We start from the raw sequence: 9667 nt of genomic DNA on the forward strand, positions 1-9667 counted from the left end.
AACTTGATGATAAAGTATGTCTGGATATTTATATGAGTGCTTTTGGTAAGAATATGGGTTTCCTATTGAGAAACAAAGAGCCCAAAACCTTGTATGAAGCCTTTAACACAGCTAGGGATATGGAAAATAACTTGAAGTTTGGAATCTCGAAGAGATTCATGTCTGCTGTTGTTTCTTATCAAAGCACCTTCAATGGTGAAATACCATGTGAAGATGAGCAAATCATTCCTTGTCTAAGTGCATCAAGCTCTGCAGTTCCGAATGGTTTTGTTGATGCATGTGTTTCAGATTTAGATGAGAGTCAAGAGCCTCTACTGTTAATGTTGGTTGTCTCTCAAAGTAATGATGGAATGATTAGTGGGAAGTGTTGTGAAAATGTTGATACAGAGATAGATATATACAAGGGGTATGTGCCATTTGATTTGTATGCTAGTTATGTTGATTATGTGGCTGCCAACTACCAAGTGAATCATACATCTCTCCAAGATAATATTAATGAAAATAATGATGGTGATGACCATCAATCTTTACATGTTGTTGATGTATTTGATGTTGAAATTCCAAATACAAAGAGATTACTAAGTGTTGTTGTTTGTGCAAGTGAAAATGTGCCATGTGATGAAAATCAGAATTGTTTAGTGCAAACAATAGTTGATCCTCACTTAGATATTGATAATTTCAATTGTGTTGAGGATGAAGTAAATTTATTTTCAGATTTCACTTCTTCTAATCATGTTGATGATCATTCTATTTTGAAAGTTATGCACAATGTTAATTCAGAAGATTTCAAGGGTATGCATGATTGCAATGAAAATATAGCACACATGGATGGACAAATTTTTACGGAATCTCAAATGGAACAGCAAAGTGCAATGCAAGTCTAGAAGATTGTAGAACTTAAGAAAGCTCTTGAGGTTGTGGACAAGGAGGTTCAAATGTTGGAAAGCCTTCAAGCTGTTAATGAAGACCTTCTACAATATGGTGAAGAGAATTCTTTGGAAAAGGACTGTGAATTGAATGCTTGTACACTTGATGAACATGCTGATCTAACAAATGGTTTTATGACAGAAAATTTTAGTGAATGTGCTGAAAGTTCACTTGATGAAGTAAATGGCAGTGATGTTCATTTTCATTCTTTGGCTGATGACAAGTATTCTATTGGTGAAGAAGATCAGTTGTGGCAAGATAAGTATGATTATCTCAATTTTCAGAATGATGGTCATAGGATAAAATCTTATGAATGTGAAACATGGAACACTAAGGATTGTTCCAGCCAAGTTTCAATTTCTTCTTTGTCTGATGAAGATGATTATGATGATCGAATGGATAGTGTCTTTAGCAATTTTACTAATGCTTTATTCAATGCTGATATAGATAAGGACTAGCCACTTCAGTGTCATAATGTTCATAAGGGGATTCTTCATTTTGTTTCTAACCCTTTGTATGAAGAAATAACTAATCAACCAGATGTTGTAAATGATGAACCAGTCCATAATAATGATGAAATTCTGAACAGCAATAGCCTGGGTTGTAAAAGACTACTTCATGATGAATGTAAGAGGCATGGGTTACGTGGTGATTACTTAAAACCACAAATGAAAGTGTTTCAGGTGGATATAAGTTTGAATGAAAAAGATTTAGCTGAGGATTTGCTTCAGCCAGAGGTATGCATTCTTTTCCATGAATGGGATGTTGAGAATGAAGAGGTTTTCAGTTTGATAAGCAAGGATAGTATGAGGTTTGATTAGCATAGTGAAGTATGACATCCGGATTGTAATGTTCATGTTCCTTGTTTGCATCAATTGGTTAGTAGTGTCCTTCATTATATTAATTGAAATGGTAATAAGGTAAGTGTTGATAGGAATTGCAATGTTGAAAATGAATGTTTTACTTTTGAAGTTCAGCATGATGATGTCCTTAAAAATGATAGAGTTGAGTGGGATAGTGAAAGGTATGGTAGCTTGTGGGAAAGCCTTTATGGTGACTTGTCTCATGGTTTTATTTTTGTTGAAGTAGTGTGTGATCACAAAGTTCAAAATCAGACCAAAGGTATGCACACTAGTTGTTTCAGTAATGAGACAAAAGAGGTGGATTATAAAAGTTATGCTTAGTTGTTATTGAAAAGTGCCTTTGTTTGGATCATTGTATCAAGTGATCAGAATCAGATTTTTTACAGAGGTAAATGCTAAGATTGTTTGAGCAGCTTATGATTTAGTTTTAAGCATGTTTGTATATTTTATATAGTTGCTTTGCTTCAGTTGTGTGATTTTCAAAAAAGTGCCCTGTTGTTTGGGTAGAATAACGATGCCCTGTTTTTGAAATGAGATGAGAAGAGAACAATGATCCATTTTTGAGTGGTCTGCTTAACCAAAGATATCTGGATTCTTGTGTTGATCTTGCAATCGAGCATCCCCAGTTAGAGCCATTGTTGGGACTTGTTAAATTTGAGTCAAATTTTATAGGCCTATTTAAAAATTTTGCTCTACATGTCAGAAAAGTATCTAAATAAGTCAGTTTGAATGGCCTAGTTAGAGAGAGGGAAAGTGGAGCCAGTTGATTTTTCAGAGGGTAAGGCTCGAGAATTAAGTCCTACACCTTTCATTTGGCTTATTCAGTGATGTGCAACTTTCAGATTTCAGTTTGGATAAGTTTATGAGGTACCTAGTTTGAGGGGTGAGTTGAAAGTGCATTTTATGCACAAATGTAGATTTTATTGAGTAGCCTACTTTGAGCGATTATATCTTTTGCCCTATTGATCGTCATGAAGAAATTAAAAGTGGATTGGATTCTATGCATAAATGTGAGTTATCCTACAAAATTTCAAGTCTTAACAAATCCATTTGCTCAGTTTACCAAGTCAAATCCATTTGCAGTTTCTATGTTTTGGCAAGTCCCTGTTTCGACAACTAGTCGGAGCCCTGTTTCGCACAAGTGTTAAAGTTGCGTCAGTAAGCGTCATGCCATAATGTTTTTTCCGATCTAATTTCGGTATGAATGATGAGCTACATTTCAAATTTCAAGCCTCTGTCAATCCATTTGATTGGTTTTCAAAAGGGTTCTTTTGGCATCTTTTTCAATCTTTCGTACTTTCAGTGCTATATCAATTAATGTAGCCATTTGCATCCTGTCAGTCTTGTGATTGAACTGAGATTTCCAAGTTTTAGTATGTACTTAAAGGTAGCTGTGTTTCAAATTTGAGGGTCTACGGAGGTCATTTGATATTTTTCAGAAAGGCATCATGTGTTGCCAGAACATTGACTTCATCAGGTCCGCAGTGTCGACAAAGCCAGTTGGCCATTTTCGCTGATTAATATCTCTTCGCTCAGGACTCGTCTTAGGAAACCGTTTGGTAGATTTCATTCTTGTATATCAGAGTACATGCCTGTCAGATGGCGGGATCTAGAAAGGTGTTTTGACAGGTTTGAAAATTGCATCTTCGCGATTAAATGCGAAAATGTGGTGTAATTGCTTGAATGTTGCAAATTTCAGTTTTATGATACGAAAACGATGCCGATCATTTCCAGAGGTATGGGTAAGGTTCCTGAAGCATTTCAGAGGTCAATTGCATGAAATTTTTTTTTTTTTAAGCCCAACCTGGCTCATGCTCACGCATTATTTTTATTGGCAACATGGTTTTGCAAAGAGGTTTTATTGCATGGGCCATTGTGAAATTGAGATTTGGTTTTCTTAATGCTTTTTACTAAGATGTCTAAGAGAGTAGCAGGTGTAAAGTGTGGTAGTCATCAAAACCTCCAATAGCAAATTCAATTGGCAGACATAAAGCCCGGATAACATTGTTTCCATTGTTGTGGTGTGAAAAGGCTTTAAACTTCAGAAAGAAAATGCCAGTGCCTCCTCCAGTGTGGTTTTTGGGAAAAATCGAAGCTTCAAATATAATGAAATTGGCAGTTCATGTGGTATGTGGAGAGGCATTGAAATAACTTTTAAACAATGCAGATGGCAATTTCTGCAGTCTCTCCTCCCTCACGTGGGTGTATGAAAATCAATGAAATCAAACCAAACAAATGCAATGAAGAATATTTCCCCTCAACGTGGAGTTTGTGCAGCATAGAAAACTCAAGCAAAATGTGATTGGTAAGTGTAGTGCTAAATGCCATAACCTCTAACATCTTCCTTGTTGCATGGAATGAAAAGAGAGGAGCATTAAACCTTCGGTAAAACTCGCTTGCCAGCATCTTATCCTCTTGCATTTCGTTGGTGAACAATATGTATAGTTTTGCAAAGGGTCTCCCCTCTGCATGAATATTGTGTGGAAGAGGATGCAAACCGCTCTATGCCTCCTCCTTGCTGTGAGCAGGGCCAAATTGTTGAAACTCTTATGCTAATGGTGTAATATCAGGAGATAAACAGCTGCATAGAAGTTTGGAGGGTTGTTCTGAAGTTTATAGAAGTCAATGATAGTGGCGTCAAAACCAATCCTCCCTCCCCTGCTACGTGGAAGTGGCAAATAATAGTTTTAAAACCATAGCAAATAAATGCAGTGTTTCCCCACTCTCACATGCCGCCCAAGAGCTCTGCTGTCATGGTGGATGTTGAGAAGAGAGTTGAAAACAAAGGGAGTAAAATGTGAATGGTGAAGGGGCTGCAGGGGCATGTAAGGCAACTGCCCCAGTCTAGCATGGTGTCTTCTCTCCTTCAGCATGAATAAAATAACAAGTCCCTTTCCACATGATTGGTGATAGAGGCCATTGAAAACATTCAAATATGCCATATGCAATAGGAACCCCCTTTGTGTGGCTGTTTGGAGGCCATATTAATCATATAGCGAATGCATTTAGCAGGTGTAAAGCTAATGTTCATGACCTTGCCAGCATTTTCCCTCCCTTGTGTGGTGTTTGGGCATCAACATTTTAATCAAATGCAAAAATCGCCTTTAAAACCCAGGAGGAAAGCTTCAAAGTGCAGTCCCAAGCAAAGTCTTTAGTCCCACATTGGCTGGGCGGGAGTTTTTTGTGGTATTTATAATAAAGAGCAAACACATCTAATATGTCAAAGCCATCTGGACTTTTGATGGACGGTCCTTTTGGGCGTCCAAGATGGGCTCACGCACGGGTGAGGATCCCGAGGTGACGGAGGAGGTGACTGAGCAGTGAGCACGTGGACCCCATGCAGGAACGCTTCCCGAGGTAGACTGGGCAAATTTTGTAGAGAAAGGTCAGCTTAACCAATGAGCAGGTTTGAGATGATCGGACGAAGCGCATTGATTCGTAGGCCAAAGGTGCTCACCAGTCAAGGTCCGCGAAATAGAGAAAAGAGGTAAAGACCCTGCAGGTTTGAGATGATCGGATGGCTTGCGCGACTTTGCAAAGGAAAGTTGCTTGTTGGTTAAGGTCCGCGAAATAGCGAAAAGCATCTCCAAAAATGAGAAGGTTTAAGGTCGACCAAGTGCCAAGCAGATCGATGGTGCGTGTGGTTTCGTGAGGCGAAGATGCACGAAACATACCGTCTGTGAAATGGTGAAAGCCAGGCGGCGATGATGTGGCAAGTACAGTCAATTTCTAGCAGGTAGGTCCCGTCCTAGTGGCGATGATGTGCTGCAGAGGTGGCACCTAGGTGGCAATGATGTGGTGCTAAGGTGGTGTACACGTGGCGCGCAAGTGGCAGTGACAAAGCGGATGACATGGCGATGATGAGGTTCATCCCAGGTGGCGCCCTCTCAACCCCATCGACCAATCAGAGGCTGCCATGTGGCAAACCATCAGGGCTATAGGGAGCAAAAATCAAATTTAAAATAAGTTAAAGATATAGTTCTGACAATAGAGAAAATTAAAAAAATTTAATTATGTGCACACACGAGGAATTAATTTGCTCAAGGCTCCATTTTTTGTCAAAATGGCAAGTATTATATGTTTCCAGAAAGCTCTCAGTGTGAAGAATCCAATTATTTAGTCAATTCTGACAAAAGAGAAGATATTTTGGGAGTAGTTTTGATGGGAATGAATTTTAGTTAGAGATGAGACACTTGGTAATTTCAATTTCTGATTTGATTTTCTTCCCTCTCCTTCTTATTCCCAATTCTTCTTAGTTGTAAGGGTTCCAAAAATTTGGACAATGGCTCCATATTTTCAAGGCTTCCAATTCAGATTTTTCTTCAAGATTGTAAAAGGTAGGGCTTTTCCTTCAGTAATGGAGTTCAATTCTTGCTATAGCTGTTCTTAGTTGCTAGTTCTTGTGTATGTAAGGCATACATAAATTCACACAGGATTGTCTCTAGATTTGTTTTTCCATTTTATCAAATCAGATCCTCAAGGAGGATGAAATTTGTTATCTCAAGGAGATAGTTATGATTGTTTGCAGGGATTCTTCAAGGAATGATTTAAATTTTGTAATAAATCATAAAAAATGGAATATAGTTTCGAGATTTGATGATTTTGTGAATGATCTTAGTAATGCATTTATGCAAGGCATTAATGCATGAATATTTAATAATGAAGATGGATTTGCAATCGAAGCTTTCATTTATAGTTTGATGTATGACTTTGTTGCCCTTAGATAAGGCACTGATCTTGCAATTAAGGGGGTTCTCAAACCAATTTAAAATCCAATTAGAATATCTTTAGTGTATGTTATGTTTTGAAATGTTTCATCTATCTCATGCTTAGGCATAGTTGAGTTTTATGTGTAGATCTAGCCCATCTGCAATAAACTACTTGTTTTGGAGCCCTGGTGAGATCTATCTGTTTATATTGATGCTGTCATAGGTGTGTAATAGGTTTAATTCTAAGCATCAAAGGTATACCCGCCTAGGTTTTGTAGAGCCTGAAGAGTAGAAGGATTCATATCCTTGTCATGTTGTCCAAGCCCTGAGGTTCTTCATAGATTGAATTGGCTACTTCATAGATCAATTGTAGGTGTTCTTGGGTTATCACTTTTGGTGAACAACAGGTTCCTTGGAGAAGATCTTAACCCTTTGAGGAGATCTTGATGGCACACAAACTGACAATCCCTATGTTTGATGAACCCATCTATGCATTCTAGAAAGTGAAGATGCAAGGTTACTTAATGTCTCTTGGCTTTAAATTTTGGATTTTTGTTACACAAAATAATATCAAGTCGTTGACTAGCATGAACACTCCAAATGAGATCAATTTATTTGAAGACAATGAAAAGGCAACATTTTTTATGTTTAGTTATCTTTCTAAGACTGAATGAACAAAAGCTGTATCTATAGAATCTGCTCATAAGGTTTGGACTAAATTAGAAAAGACTTATGAAGGAGAAGATACAATTAAACAAGCTAAGCTGCAAAACACTAAAACTAAATATGAATGCTTGTAGATGGATCAAGAAGACAATATAACTAGATACCTACAAAAGATAAATATTGTGGTAAATGAGATTAGAGGTCTTGGTCAAATGTTTTGAAATGGATATAATCTTTTTTTTTAGGATGATGGGTGTGAGATCATAAAAAGGTCTGGAACTGTGATTGCAACGGGAAAGAGGACATGTGGAATGTTTATCAATTGATAATAGCTAACAGATATTACTTGATGGTCTAGAGACACACAGAGAGAGGGGGAGAGAGCTTATTTTGTAGTGATAAAATTAGAACTTAATCAAGAAGATAAAATCCTCAAATAACCACTATAATGTACACAAGAAAGTCTAATTACAATCTTTTAAAATTTTGAATTAATATGCTATTAGATTGAAACATGTGGAATCTTTCCATTTAACTCATTTGAATTTCATGAAATATATCTAAACAACATAACTTAGTTTTTTATTTTATTTAAATGAAAATAAAAAACTATCAAGTGTCTAAGATTGCATAGAAAAGAAGAATATAATTTCTAATTCGAGTACCTTTTTAAAATTATTAAATGAGAAATTCAAATTTAAATTGGTATCTGGGGATGTTTCATCTCTAACCATCTGCTCCTTCTACAAGGTAATTTCATCATTGACTCTCTCAAGGCAATTGGCACTGTTATGCATGGCTTCCTTACTGACCTCCACCAAGCCCTTTAATTTTCTCTTCAATTTTTGAATTTCTTTCTCCATCTTGTCAAATTTCACCTCATGCTAAGTCTTCATAGTCTCTATGTCCTTCAAAACTTGTTGGGAAAGAAAAAGTTCCCCAGTCTTATCTGGTGCAGGAATCTCAGTGAACGTGGCTATGAGATCTTACTATTTCAGAATATTAATTTCCCCAAAGAACCATCAAAAATATTTTTCCTGATACATCTGTGATTTCCCTAGAAGCAAATCAACATCCTTTTCATTATATTTGTTCTCATTTGGGTCCACATTGAGAGGGATGTCGAGCTTTTTTCATTAGGCTCCTTCTCATGAATCAATGCCTTACCAATCTTTTGTTTTTTCAGATTTTGTGGTCCCATAATATGGGTCCGCGAAAAAGGGATTTTCTTCTTACTAGCCCAGCTCAGAGGGGTTTCTCTGCTACTACTAGTACCAAGGGTGGTGTTTTTTAGGGGTCCCTCATCCTCCGAGGGTTTTTATTTTGAATCCTCTAACACTTGGACATCATTCTAATCCATAGCTTTCCCACCCTCCGTATCATCAAACTCATATCCGACTCATCATGCACCTCCTAGCTCGATTTTTCAGAGAGGGGGAAGGCTTGACCTCATGGGCCTTCACATACTCCATGATTAAGATTATTAAATCCTCATGAAGAATTGGGTTATCCTCATTCTTTGCATACTTTCTAATAGATAACTCTAGGGACGATAACAAGTAAAATAGAATAGAAATTCTCTTGTCATGTCTAAAATGATTCAAAATAGTGAAATGGTAACAAAAAAAACTAGCAAAGCGCCCGTCAAGGGTAATGTACATAATGATGAACTATGACATGTCCACCTAGAGACTCTGAAGGTCCAACCAGTTGTAGCCTCCATCTGGGTTCTTCTTAACCCTGCTCCTTTCACTAATGGATTAATTTATTATATATGTATATATATTGAAACTAAAAAATAAATGAAATTAAGTTTAATTATATGAAATTAAGTTCAATATATATATAAACATAGATATGGGAAAAAAAATCTTATGAAAATTGCATGGCTATTTATTTCTTAGAGAAACATACACAAGTGTATACAATCATTTGGTACACATAGATGATGAATAAATCATAGTTATTATGATATATTACATATATCAAAGGATACCATTATTTTATTTTATTCTATAAAAGTGAAAAATACCACAAAATTTTATTAATTATATAAATATTACAATCTTGGTTCAAAGAGCACCGGTAGGGAAGAACCAGGCAAAGAAAACCTTTGGTCTTGCGCATGCAAAGGACACCATTATTAATAACACATATGTAACCTAATTAAAAATTCACATAGGAACGGGTTCAATCATGGTTTTGGTTATAAGATTCCTTTTCTCAATGCCTAAAACACTAAATCCATCTCTTTCTCTATAGAGAAGCTAGAGACCTTTTGATAAAGCATATGCATGATCTTTGGCAATTATTGGAACATTATCAGTTTTAAAATATTCCCAATTTAATTCGTTGAGTTTTTCATCAATTAAATAATTGAGATACTCCAATGCATCTTCCTCTATACATCCTGGATGGTCTTTCATATAACAGATTATACATGATATTACTTCTCCATGTTCTGCCTTAGCCTTCAAAAATAATGTCATATTTTTCATAAAT

The sequence above is a fragment of the Cryptomeria japonica genome, chromosome 2 (assembly GCF_030272615.1).
Source record: "Cryptomeria japonica chromosome 2, Sugi_1.0, whole genome shotgun sequence".
In the NCBI taxonomy this organism is placed as follows: domain Eukaryota; kingdom Viridiplantae; phylum Streptophyta; class Pinopsida; order Cupressales; family Cupressaceae; genus Cryptomeria; species Cryptomeria japonica.